General features: G+C 45.0%; 1 protein-coding gene across 2 annotated transcripts in view; it reads left to right on the forward strand.

Moving 5' to 3' along the window:
• Positions 1–12500, forward strand: part of LOC135108801 (uncharacterized) — a 42755-nt gene that overhangs the window by 13642 nt on the left and 16613 nt on the right. For both annotated transcript variants that reach the window (XM_064019839.1, XM_064019853.1), the window contains one exon: positions 11362–11465. The gene's annotated coding sequence lies outside the window, so the exon portion shown is untranslated. The remainder of the gene's footprint in view (positions 1–11361; positions 11466–12500) is intronic.

Consider the following 12500-nt stretch of genomic DNA (forward strand, 5'->3'; position numbering starts at 1 on the left):
TTGGCTATCCTTTGTTTTCTTTCTTTTCTATCCCTTCTCTCTTTCTTTCTTTCTTTCTTTCTTTTCTCTCTTTGCTCCTCCTTTTATCTCTTTTTTTTGCTTTATTTATTTATTTATTTATTTATTTATTTATTTATTTATTGTCCTTGTTTCCTTTTTCCTTCCCGACTTTTTTTCCTTCAATAACTAAAAAAAAAAAATCAAAGCTGGTCATGCCGTCCTAGAAATTTCCGTGTTTTTTTTTTCCCCCTGATTTTGTTTTTCCTTCTCGTGTTGAATGAGTGAATTTCTCATTGAGGAAAATAATAATCATTCATTTATTCCTCTTTTTTTTTGTCCTTTTTTTTACTGTTTTTTCCTGTGTGTGTGTGTGTGTGTGTGTGTGTGTGTGTGTGTGTGTGTGTGTGTGTGTGTGTGTGTGTGTATGTATGTATGTGTGTGTGTGTGTGTGTGTGTGTGTGTGTGTGTGTGTGTGTGTGTGTGTGTGTGTGTGTGTGTGTGTCAGATATTGTGAGGATAATGGTAGTGATGGTGGTGATAGTAGTAGTAGTAGTAGTAGTAGTAGTAGTAGTAGTAGTAGTAGTTGCAGTTAGAATAGTGATTGTGATAGTGGTGGTGACGGCGGCGGTGGTAGTGGTGGTGATGGTGGTAGTGGCGGGGTGGGGCGCCTAGGAGGAAGAGGAGGAGAAGGAGGAGGAGGAGGAGGAGGAGGAGGAGGAGGGGGCTTCACGTTAGGTAGCCCACGCAGTCTGGCGGTGGAGGAGAATCAGCTGACAGTGTGAGTCACCACCACCACCACCACCACCACCACCACCACCTGCTAATGCTAATAATAATGAAAGGTTTATCAATGAAGCAATAGTGACAGTGTACGTTGAATAGGGGGGACTTAACAATTGTAATAAAACCAGATGAGATTCCACTGTTACTACTACTACTACTACTACTACTACTATTACCCACAATTCTTGATCAATTTCTTATCTCCTTTTAAAAAATGTAAAAGTCTTCCTTCCTCGTCATCCTCCCTCCGTCTCCTCCTTCCCTCTCCCTCTCTCCCTCCCTCCCTCCCTCCCTCCCTCCCTCCCTCCCTCCCATATCACCTGAGTAATCCCTCTTCTCTCCCAATCCTCTTAATCCTCCTTCCTAACTAATCATGTGAAAAGGAAGCAACCGCGGGCCGGGATTGGCTCAAATTATGCACCCAATCAGAGGAGCTTATTGTCACACACACACACACACACACACACACACACACAGACGTCACCTTATCTCCACTTTGGAAGGAAGGAAAGGGAGAGAGAGAGAGAGAGAGAGAGAGAGAGAGAGAGAGAGAGAGAGAGAGAGAGAGAGAGAGAGAGAGAGAGAGATCAAAGGCAGCGAAGGAAAGAGGAAGTGAATAATTTGATAAAGAGGGAGATAGAAAAAGAGGAGGATAAAGGAGGAAGATGCAGATGTGAAGAGGCGGCATTCCTTCCTCCTCTTCTCTTCCTCCTCTTCCTACTCTTCCTCTTTTCTTCCTCCTTTTCCTTTCTCCATTCAATTCTTTTCTATTTTTTTTTCTTTTTCAATTTCAGTTTAATTTTCTGAGATTTTTTTACACACAAACACACACACACGCTCTCTCTCTCTCTCTCTCTCTCTCTCTCTCTCTCTCTCTCTCTCTCTCTCTCTCTCTCTCTCTCTCTCTCTCTCTCTCTCTCTCTCTCTCTCGCATCTGTCTGTTCCATAAACGTGACGGACAATATCGCAATTTCACACGAGACAGGAGGTCGAGGAGGAGGAGGAGGAGGAGGAGGAAGATACAGAATAGAAGAGGTGGTGCTGGAGTGAGAGAGGGAGAGAGAGAGAAAGAGGAGACAGTTAAAAGAGGAGACAATAGAAGATCAGAGTGGGAGGAGGAAGAGGAGGAAGAGGAGGAGGAGGAGGACAGAAGAGAAGAAATGGTGAAGTGAGAAAGAGAGAATGCGGAAGAGCAAGAAGAGGACAATAGTTGGAGGAGGAGAGGAGGAAGAGGAGGAGGAGGAGGAGGAGGAGGCATTCAAATGTGTGTGTTATATGCAATAAAGCTGTGTTCTTCCTTACTGACCCATTCCTTTTCCTATTCCAGCCTCGGTGTAACTTAATTTCTGGAATGGGGATATTGTTTAAGCGAGAGAGAGAGAGAGAGAGAGAGAGAGAGAGAGTATAGCGTGAAAGTTTAATTGAATTACCATTATAATGAGCGCTCCTTTAAATATATACTGAAAACAAGCTTAGAAAATATTGTTGCTTTTATTCTTTATCTATTTAATGCCATCACGCTGGTGCCAAATTGAAGGGCGGGACTGACTGAGGGCTGAGAACTGGCTAATACTCTTGTTTCTCTATTCTATGTTGGTCAGTGTGGTAAGATGTTGGCCAGCATTCTCAAACACTTCTTCGTCACACTTTCACAACATTCAAAAGACTCTAGTTGAAGTTACACTGTGTTTTTGCGGTTCTAGTGACAAATTAACACCATTTCTACACTATGAACAGGAGGAACACTCTTGAGAATCCAGCTAATCATCTTTGTGGCCTTTGAAAATAGTGTTAGTGAAGTTACAGGTGTTTTTAAGAGTGTTTTTGAGGTTCTAGTGACAAATTAACACCATTTCTACACTATGAACAGGAGGAACACTCTTGAGAACCAAGGTAATCATCTTTGTGGCCTTTGTAAACAGTGGTGGTGATCGAGGTGGCGTAGCAAATATGAATCGTGCATGGCTGGACCTGTCGAGTCAAAACACACAGTCTTGCCTTGCACTGCTCCCCGCCACTCACCCACTGGCCCCGCTGTGACTGGCGTGTCACTCTCTCGTATGCTTGTGTTCGTGAATCATTGCCTTAATGTTCCTCTGTCCGTGCTTCCTTCCCCTCTCGCTCTGTCATTTACCCTCCCGCTCATCGCCTCCTAAATTCTGATGCGAGACCTGCCACCACCTTCACCACCGCTACTGCTACTACTACTACTACTACTACTACTACTACTTCTTTCATCAAATATTAATACAGAGGATAAAAGATGGAGGTTTTAAGTCTTACAATGTGTCCTAACCTCCTCCTCCTCCTCCTCCTCCTCCTCCTCCTCCTCCTCTTTCTCTCTAAACTGCATCTCATCGTAAAAAAAATGTTTCGGGAAAAAGTAGAGGAAAAAAATGGGAAAAAAAGGGAAGGGTTTGGTAAATGCATGACACCATTTGCAAATTTCCCCCAAAGATGTTTGTTCCTGTGTGTGTGTGTGTGTGTGTGTGTGTGTGTGTGTGTGTGTGTGTGTGTGTGTGTGTGTGTGTGTGTGTGTGTGTTTCTGTCTCCTTCGCCTTTATTTTTCTTCTTTATATTTTACTTATCTCTCTCTCTCTCTCTCTCTCTCTCTCTCTCTCTCTCTCTCTCTCTCTCTCTCTCTCTCTCTCTCTCTCTCTCTCTCTCTCTCTTTTTAAGGGAGTGTTAAAGGGTTTGCGTTGTTACCTGTAATTACCTGTACTTTGCACGAGGCCTCTTCTCTCTCTCTCTCTCTCTGTGTGTGTGTGTGTGTGTGTGTGTGTGTGTGTGTGTGTCCGAGGGTAGCTGCTAACATACCTGGGCCACGAATTCTACCTTAATTAGCCAACAGGTGAGAACAGATCCTTGAAATTAAAACTAGGGAGAGAAAAATAAATTAATTCTTTTTGTTTATTTACTCCTCTTCCTTCTCTTTTTTTTTTAGCTTCCTTTTGTGCTGCAGTCTCTTGAATAACTCCTTTGACTTGTACAGCCTCGGGGAAAGGGGAAAAAAATATGCTTTTGATTCTTTTTTTCTTTGTTTTTCGTGCGTGTTAAGATTTCCAAAGTGATTTTTAGTAAGTATGGCAGCTGGTAATAGGCAGACATGTATTATAGAGAGACTGCCACGTGTAGGCCTCATAGCTTCCTACACCGCCTCTTGTGCTGCTACTACTACTACTACTACTACTACTACTACTACTACTACTACTACTACTACTACTACTACTACTACTACTACTACCGAGGGACTGCCACGTGTAGGCCTGATGGCTCCCTGCACCGCCTCTTATGTTGTTGTGTTCTTTGTTAATTTTGTAAGTTGCAGTGAAATAGAAAACATTAGCAATTTAAATCCCCTCTCGGCCAACATAGGGTATCCAATTCGCGCCGCCCCACTCCCCGTCACCCCGCCAAGCCGCTCACCACAAAGCCAGTAGCCCAACCCAGCCCATCCTATTAGTGGTCACCCCTCTCTATATAATTCACTTAGCGCTCTCTCTCTCTCTCTCTCTCTCTCTCTCTCTCTCTCTCTCTCTCTCTCTCTCTCTCTCTCTCTCTCTCTCTCGCCTGCTAATTAGTTTCCTGCACCACACCTTGACTTACCTGTGGCTAGACATGAGATTTCACCTCCATGCACCACCGCCACCGCCGCCGCCACCACCACCACCACCACCACCACCACCACTGCGTGACTGTCTGGCATTACAGTCATCATCAACGTAGAGTTAGCTCACGGACGGAATAATTGGAAGAGAGAGAGAGAGAGAGAGAGAGAGAGAGAGAGAGAGAGAGAGAGAGAGAGAGAGAGAGAGAGAGAGAGAGTATTTCAAACTCACGATGACCCACCAGGTGTTGGTCGCTTCAAGGAGCGGCTGTGCCAAATCTAACCCACCCCCTCAGAAAACGGAGACAACCGTTCTCTTTATTTGCATGTATGACTTTGTTATAAGAATCAAGACACCCACACGTGCTTATAAGAGAGAATGAAACTCTGATATTTATTTTTCCTGATATGTTTAAGTGATATATATGATGGAATACAAAAGTATAACAAATATTTTGTATTGATATGTGTGTTTTCGCAGCTGGACTGCAACGCATTATTTAAAAATTTAAAAGCGCGGGACGGGGAGTTAGCGCTGTGACCTTCCATCCTGGCTACCAAGAGGTGAATGACTCAGTCGCACACCTGTGTCGAGGCGACCCTTCCCCCACCCACTCCCGTTAGATTCTGGGTCGGGAGCAGGTGGCAACGTCAACTGACCTGATATGCCACATTTTTTCATGAAGTATCTTCTTTTCTTTATATATATAACAATTATTCATATCACTTACTATCTAATGCAAAAATCAAAAGGTATTTAGAACATTTCATGCTAATATACCCTGGTTAGTGGACAGTTACCAGTTTATAGTGAATGTTTGGTTCAATATGTGGCAATAAAGCGGACAACACCTGGTGGGTCATCGTGAGTTTGAAATACTAGACATGAGATTTCACCTCCATGCACCACCGCCACCACCACCGCCACCACCACCGCCGCCGCCGCCACCACCACCACCACCCCCAGCACCACCACCACTGCGTGACTGTCTGGCATTACAGTCATCATCAACGTAGAGTTAGCTCACGGACAGAATAATTGGAAGAGTGAGAGAGAGAGAGAGAGAGAGAGAGAGAGAGAGAGAGAGAGAGAGAGAGAGAGAGAGAGAGAGAGAGAGAGAGGAGAAGCAGCTGCTCTCTGGGGTGATAATTAGCGTTGTACGAACACCAGAGGGGAGGAGGGGAGGGGAGGAGAGGAGAAGTGATGGGGAGGAGATGGGAAGTGATGGGGAGGAGAGGGAGGGGACGAGATAGGGAGATGGGAAACGAGGAAGAAGAGGATGAGGGAAGAGACGGAGTAGGAGGTGGAGGAGGGAGGAAAAAGGAAGGAAAGAAGGAAGAGAAGGAGGAGGAAGAGGATGGGTGGGGAGCAGGATACGAAGGAAGAGGAGGAGGAGGAGGGTAAATTTTCCTCCCCAAACCCTCATTAACAACACCTCTTTATCCTCCCTTTATGTGTGTGTGTGTGTGTGTGTGTGTGTGTGTGTGTGTGTGTGTGTGTGTGTTGAGGGAGAGAAACTTAACCACGACCCAAGAGCGAAACAAACAAACAAACACACACACAAATGGAAAAACAACAAAACAAATGAGCTATGAAGAGATGACAAGCCTGCGCATACACACACACACACACACACACACACACACACACACACACACACACACACACACACACACACACACACACACACACACACACACACACACACACACACACACACTCTCTCTCTCTCTCTCTCTCTCTCTCTCTCTCTCTCTCTCTCTCTCTCTCTCTCTCTCTCTCTCTCTCTCTCTCTCTCTCTCTCTCTCTCTGTCTCTCTCTCATCACCAACACATGCTCTCCCAAACTTCAACCTTCTGTCTTATTGAGGCTCTCTCTCTCTCTCTCTCTCTCTCTCTCTCTCTCTCTCTCTCTCTCTCTCTCTCTCTCTCTCTCTCTCTCTCTCTCTCTCTCTCTCTCTCTCTCTCTCTCTCTCTCACCATTCACTCAACTTCCCCAGCCTAAGTTAAGACCATCCGGGCCCACAGAGAGAGAGAGAGAGAGAGAGAGAGAGAGAGAGAGAGAGAGAGTTCCTCTTCCTCCTCTTCTATCTCCACTCATTATAATTAAAAAGATTAAAAAAAATAAAGTTTGAAATATGAGAATAATATAATTTAATCTCTCAACAAAACTTTGAAGTACTCTCTCTCTCTCTCTCTCTCTCTCTCTCTCTCTCTCTCTCTCTCTCTCTCTCTCTCTCTCTCTCTCTCTGACAGATATAAGCTTCCTAAGACAAGATTCTCCTCCTCCTCCTCCTCCTCCTCCTCCTCCTCCTCCTCCTCCTCCTCCTATTGGGTATATCATCCATTACACTATCTTGTTCATTCTCTCTCTCTCTCTCTCTCTCTCTCTCTCTCTCTCTCTCTCTCTCTCTCTCTCTCTCTCTCTCTCTCTCTCTCTCTCTCTCTCTCTCTTATTCCTGTCTTCGTTCTCTCAATAAAAATTTATTGTATATTTTTCTCCACGCATCTTTCGCTTTTTTTTTTTTCTCGTGCTATTTCTTTTTCTCTCTTTCTTTATTTTCTGTCTTTCTTCTTTTCTTGTTTCCTTCTTTGTTCTTTCCATCCTTCCGTTCTTTATTTTCCATTCCTTTGTTCATCCCTTATGATATTTCTTTCCTTCCTCCCCAGCGCTAAACCAAGATCAAAGAGAGAGAGAGAGAGAGAGAGAGAGAGAGAGAGAGAGAGAGAGAGAGAGAGAGAGAGAGAGAGAGAGAGAGACGTGACATTCAACATGGAGAGAAAGATTAAACTTATGAAAACTTAGTTATTTTAAGTGTGCTGAGAACAAACATAATCCTCTCTCTCTCTCTCTCTCTCTCTCTCTCTCTCTCTCTCTCTCTCTCTCTCTCTCTCTCTCTCTCTCTCTCTCTCTCTCTCTCTCAGGATGCTCTTGTTGTTATTGTTATTGTTGTTTTTGTTGTTATCATCATCATCATCATTACTACTACTACTACTACTACTACTACTACTACTACTACTACTACTACTACTACTTATTTGATATTACTCCTTTATTTTTCTATCACTTTTATTATTGTGTTCATCTCAACGTTCTCTTAAATATAATTCTCACCATTATTTCCGTTACCTCTCTTGTTGTAACGCTTCCTTTAAGGGCTTCCTTCTACCGGGACTGGGCTGATGGACCCGTGCATGAAGCCGAGTCAGATGGCGGCTAATTGAGTAGAAGCAAGCCCAGGTACCTCCTCCTCCTCCTCCTCCTCTTCTTCTTTTTCATCTTCTTTTTTTCTTCTCCTCCTCCTCCATCATCATTATCTTCTTCTTCTTCTTCTTTTGTTCTTAATTTTCTTCTTCGTTTCGTTCTTGTTTCCTTTTTTGTTTTTGCTCTTGTTTCTGTTGTTCTTCCTCCTCCTCCTTTTCTTCTTCTTCCTCTTCTTCCTCTTCCTCATATTATTTTTTTTTGTTTTTGTTCTTGTTCTTGTTCCTCCTCCTCCTCCTCCTCCAAAACATCACTTGCTTATTGGGAAATGGGGAAAGAAGTAGATTAGAAGTCGGTTAGAGAGAGAGAGAGAGAGAGAGAGAGAGAGAGAGAGAGAGAGAGAGAGAGAGAGAGAGAGAGAGAGAGAGAGAGAGAAATATGATAATGGGGAGGAAGATAAACGAGGAGGAGGAGGAGGAGGAGGAGAAGGAAGTGGAGGAGAGCAGCTTAAATTTATGAATGAGGGTAAATGAAGATGATAAATAAAGACGAGGAGGAATAAAGGACATAATGCAAACTACAATACAGTGGTCGTCCTAAACATTGTCGGCGGAGAAAACGGTATCCGTTTGAAGGATCAAAACGCGCGCGCTTTTCTTGGCGGGCATCAGGTGCTTTAAATTTAATTCCCCTGATTCATTGTGGTGTTCTTGGGTAACACCACGAGGCTCCCCACCCCATGGTAGGAAAAGCATCCCCATACCATCAACGAATCAGGGAACCTGACGGCAGGAGCAGTGTAGCGGGGGTCAAGGGGATCGCTGCCTGGGCGCCGGTACACGCGACCTTGACTGCTGGCTGTCACTTTGAATCTTGACTCGTCGCTCCACAGCACGCCACGCCACTGCTCGATAGTCCAGTCCTTCATCCTGTCACAAAATGCAAGTCTCTTCTCTTGCTGGGCTACAGAAACCACAGGCTTGGGGCGCGCTGCATAACTCAGGTACTGGAGGTCGTCGTGGATACGGCGCGATAATGTCCTCACAGACACATTACTCAGCAATCCAAAGTTGTCTTCCCTTATTTTTCTGGCTGATACTCGTGGATTGCGTTCAAGTTCAAGGTGTACCACCCTCAGGGTTCGTAGGGAAGTTTTGCGGGTGTTTCCTGGTGGTTTCCTCTTCGCGGGTATTTTGTTGCCGCCCATTTCAGCCATGCGCCTCACGTATCGTTGAACTTGACGGACACTGACACCCGTCTGGTCAGAGATAGCCCGTGTGGAGTGCCCAGCCTTGTGGAGAGATGAGATGGCTACGATGTCATCCCGTGACAACATCTGGTAGCGCACCATTGTGCAGGACAACAGCTAAACAGGAGAGTAACTGCAAGCCAGTGTGGGGGTGGCGCGGGAGGACAGCAACAAAACAGCCCCCAATCAGAGTGATTGACAGGCGCCTGTCACTTCTTCCCGCCTTAGCAAGCTGCCCAACACCCCGGGTGAGGTGCCAGATGTGTGATAACTGAATTTAAAGCACCCGAGGCCCGCCAAGGAAACCGCGCGCGTTTTGATCATTGAAACGGACACCGTGGTCTCCCGCGACAATGTTTATGGCGAGCACTGTATGTAAATAAAAGGATGAAAGGGAGGAAACAGAACACAATATTTTTTTTCCTTCCTTCTTCCTCTTCCTTTTATTTTATTTTATTTTATTTTCCTTCCTCTTTCCTTTCCATAATTCACGTTTTTTGTTTTCTTTAATCACAATGAGAGAGAGAGAGAGAGAGAGAGAGAGAGAGAGAGAGAGAGAGAGAGAGAGAGAGAGAGAGAGAGAGAGAGAGAGAGAGAGAGCGCATTCCTTTCATTCCTTTTCATTCATCACGCATTCACCAGAACACCACTTATTCGCTTCCCGCCTCCCCCTCCCCCACCTCTCTCTCCCTCCCTCCCTCCCCACTCTCCCTCTCTCCCCCCTTACCGTCCGGCGCGTGAGTTTAGCCAGCCGCTGAAATGTGATTGCTGAAAAGCGACATTTTGTTGAGGCTGAATGAAAATGTCTGAAACTCTCTCTCTCTCTCTCTCTCTCTCTCTCTCTCTCTCTCTCTCTCTCTCTCTCTCTCTCTCTCTCTCTCTCTCTCTCTCTCTGGGATGGAAAGCTGAACAAAGCAGAGCAGAGCGGAACAGATAGATAGATAGGTAGAGAGAGAGAGAGAGAGACGAAGAGAGAGAGAGAGAGAGAGAGAGAGAGAGAGAGAGAGAGAGAGAGAGAGAGAGAGAGAGAGAGAGAGAGAGAGAGAGAGAGAGAGCAACAAGATGAATTATATAAAATGTTTTACACACACACACACACACACACACACACACACACACACGTTTCCGTTGATAGCTTTAAAGAGAGAGAGAGAGAGAGAGAGAGAGAGAGAGAGAGAGAGAGAGAGAGAATACGTATGGTGATGCTTGTTTTCATATAATACTTTTCCTCCTCCTCCTCCTCCTCCTCCTCCTCCTCCTCCTCCTCCTCCTCCTCCTCCTCCTCCTCCTGCTACCGTCACACACAGCATCACAGTTCACGGGTTTCCCAGATCCAGAAATAACATCTTTTCGTCTCGCCTACTGTAAACACCTCTACAACACCACTCCATTATCTCTCTCTCTCTCTCTCTCTCTCTCTCTCTCTCTCTCTCTCTCTCTCTCTCTCTCTCTCTCTCTCTCTCTCTCTCTCTCTCTCACGTTAGTTACAGTACACATTATACTCCTCTTTTTTCAGCATTTCTTTCTCTCTCTTTTATTTCCACCATATCACATCACCATCATCAACACCACCAACACCACCACCATTCATCACTTTATTCCTCCTCCTCCTCCTCCTCCTCCTCTTCCAAGCAGACTTCTCCCATTACAAAAGATTAAGAAAATTAAGTTATAACAGAAAAAAAGTTGAGAGAGAGAGAGAGAGAGAGAGAGAGAGAGAGAGAGAGAGAGAGAGAGAGAGAGAGAGAGAGAGAGAAGTTTTCATCTCTTAATTAACTGGGGTGTTTGAGCTAGATCGGAAGATGCTCCTTTGATTTTTATCTCCACTACACCTTCCTTCCTTCCTTCCTTCCTTCCTTCCTTCCTTCCTTCCTTCCTTCCTTCCTTCTCATCTTTATCTTTACCTGCTCTTTCCCTAATTTTTATAATCAAATTGTCTTTCTTTTTTCCTTCTATCTTTGTGTTCCTTCCTTCCTTCCTTCCTTCCCTCCTTCCTTCCTTCATTCTGATCTTCTTACCTGCTCCTTTCCTAATTCCATGGAGAGAAAATGTATGGGAAGTAGTAGTAGTAGTAGTAGTAGTAGTAGTAGTAGCAGTAGTAGTAGTAGTAGTAGTAGTAAGAACAGCTGTAGTACTAATAACGGGAGAATAGTAGTAGTAGTAGTAGTAGTAGTAGTAGTAGTAGTAGTAGTAGTAGTAGTAGCAGTAGTAGTAGTAGTAAGAACAGCTGTAGTACTAATAACGGGAGAATAGTAGTAGTAGTAGTAGTAGTAGTAGCACCAATATCAGAAGTCCGTAATAACAACAACAGCAACAATAAAACAAACACTCAAACAAACAAACAAACAAACAAACAAACAAACGACCCACCATTCACTCGTATCATTTCAACCCGATTCGCTTCGTCTTCAATTTTTCGAAGCATCATTCCACACAACACTCACTCTCTCTCTCTCTCTCTCTCTCTCTCTCTCTCTCTCTCTCTCTCTCTCTCTCTCTCTCTCTCTCTCTCTCTCGCAGGCGCTGAGTTGACGTGAGTGGGCAGAGGAAGAAGAAGTAGAAGAAGAGGAAGAGGAAGAAGAGGAAGAGGAGGAGAGGGAAGGAAGATCTGAGCTGCGGATAAGGTAAAGATTCAAAGGTTATTATGTGTGTGTGTGTGTGTGTGTGTGTGTGTGTGTGTGTGTGTGTGTGTGTGTGTCTTTAGGGAATGAGAAAGGTCAGAAGTTTAGGTTAGCTCACCCTTACGAGAGAGAGAGAGAGAGAGAGAGAGAGAGAGAGAGAGAGAGAGAGAGAGAGAGAGAGAGAGAGAGAGAGAGAACAAAGCCAATGTCAATCTCTCTCTCTCTCTCTCTCTCTCTCTCTCTCTCTCTCTCTCTCTCTCTCTCTCTCTCTCTCTCTCTCTCTCTCTCTCTCTGGAGTTGAAGCATTAAAGTAAAAAAAGAGAGAGAGAGAGAGGAATTATCGGCAGGACTTTAGTGTGTGGGAAGTGAGTGTGACTTAAGTTTAATAATCCAAGCTTAAAACTTTGCCTCACTCCAGTCAATAACACTTAGCGGGACTCCAACTACTACCGAGTGAATTACGTGGGTGCTCTCTCTCTCTCTCTCTCTCTCTCTCTCTCTCTCTCTCTCTCTCTCTCTCTCTCTCTCTCTCTCTCTCTCTTTCTCTTTGTAAGTTATGCGCAGATCTTCCCTTCCCCGTGTGTGTGTGTGTGTGTGTGTGTGTGTAATAATAATAATAATAATAATAATAAACGGTTTGTTATTTAGGCAGTTAACAAACTGAAAATGTACATAGGGGATGGGGAAAAACTTAACAATGCGAGGCGCGTCAGGCGGCAGCATGTGTCTGAGACGTGGATGATGCAGCAGTCCCCTTCCAAACTTCTCCAGAGCCTCTCGGTGCCTGGTGGATAGTCTGGACAGACTCAGGGTGGTCAGGGCTTCTTCATAGGTGGTGTATGCAGGGCCAAGGATGACCCTGCACGCCCTTTTCTGCACACTCTCTAGCTGTAGCTGTTGAGTGTGTGTGAGGGAGGAGGACCACGCTGGGGAGGCGTACATGAGTTTGGGGAGGATGAAGGTGAGGTACACCCCCCTTAACTCATCTGTCGGCGTCCCCAGCGACCTGAGTCTGCGCAGCATGTACAGCTGTAGGTA

The sequence above is a fragment of the Scylla paramamosain genome, chromosome 1, assembly GCF_035594125.1.
Source record: "Scylla paramamosain isolate STU-SP2022 chromosome 1, ASM3559412v1, whole genome shotgun sequence".
In the NCBI taxonomy this organism is placed as follows: Eukaryota; Metazoa; Arthropoda; class Malacostraca; order Decapoda; family Portunidae; genus Scylla; species Scylla paramamosain.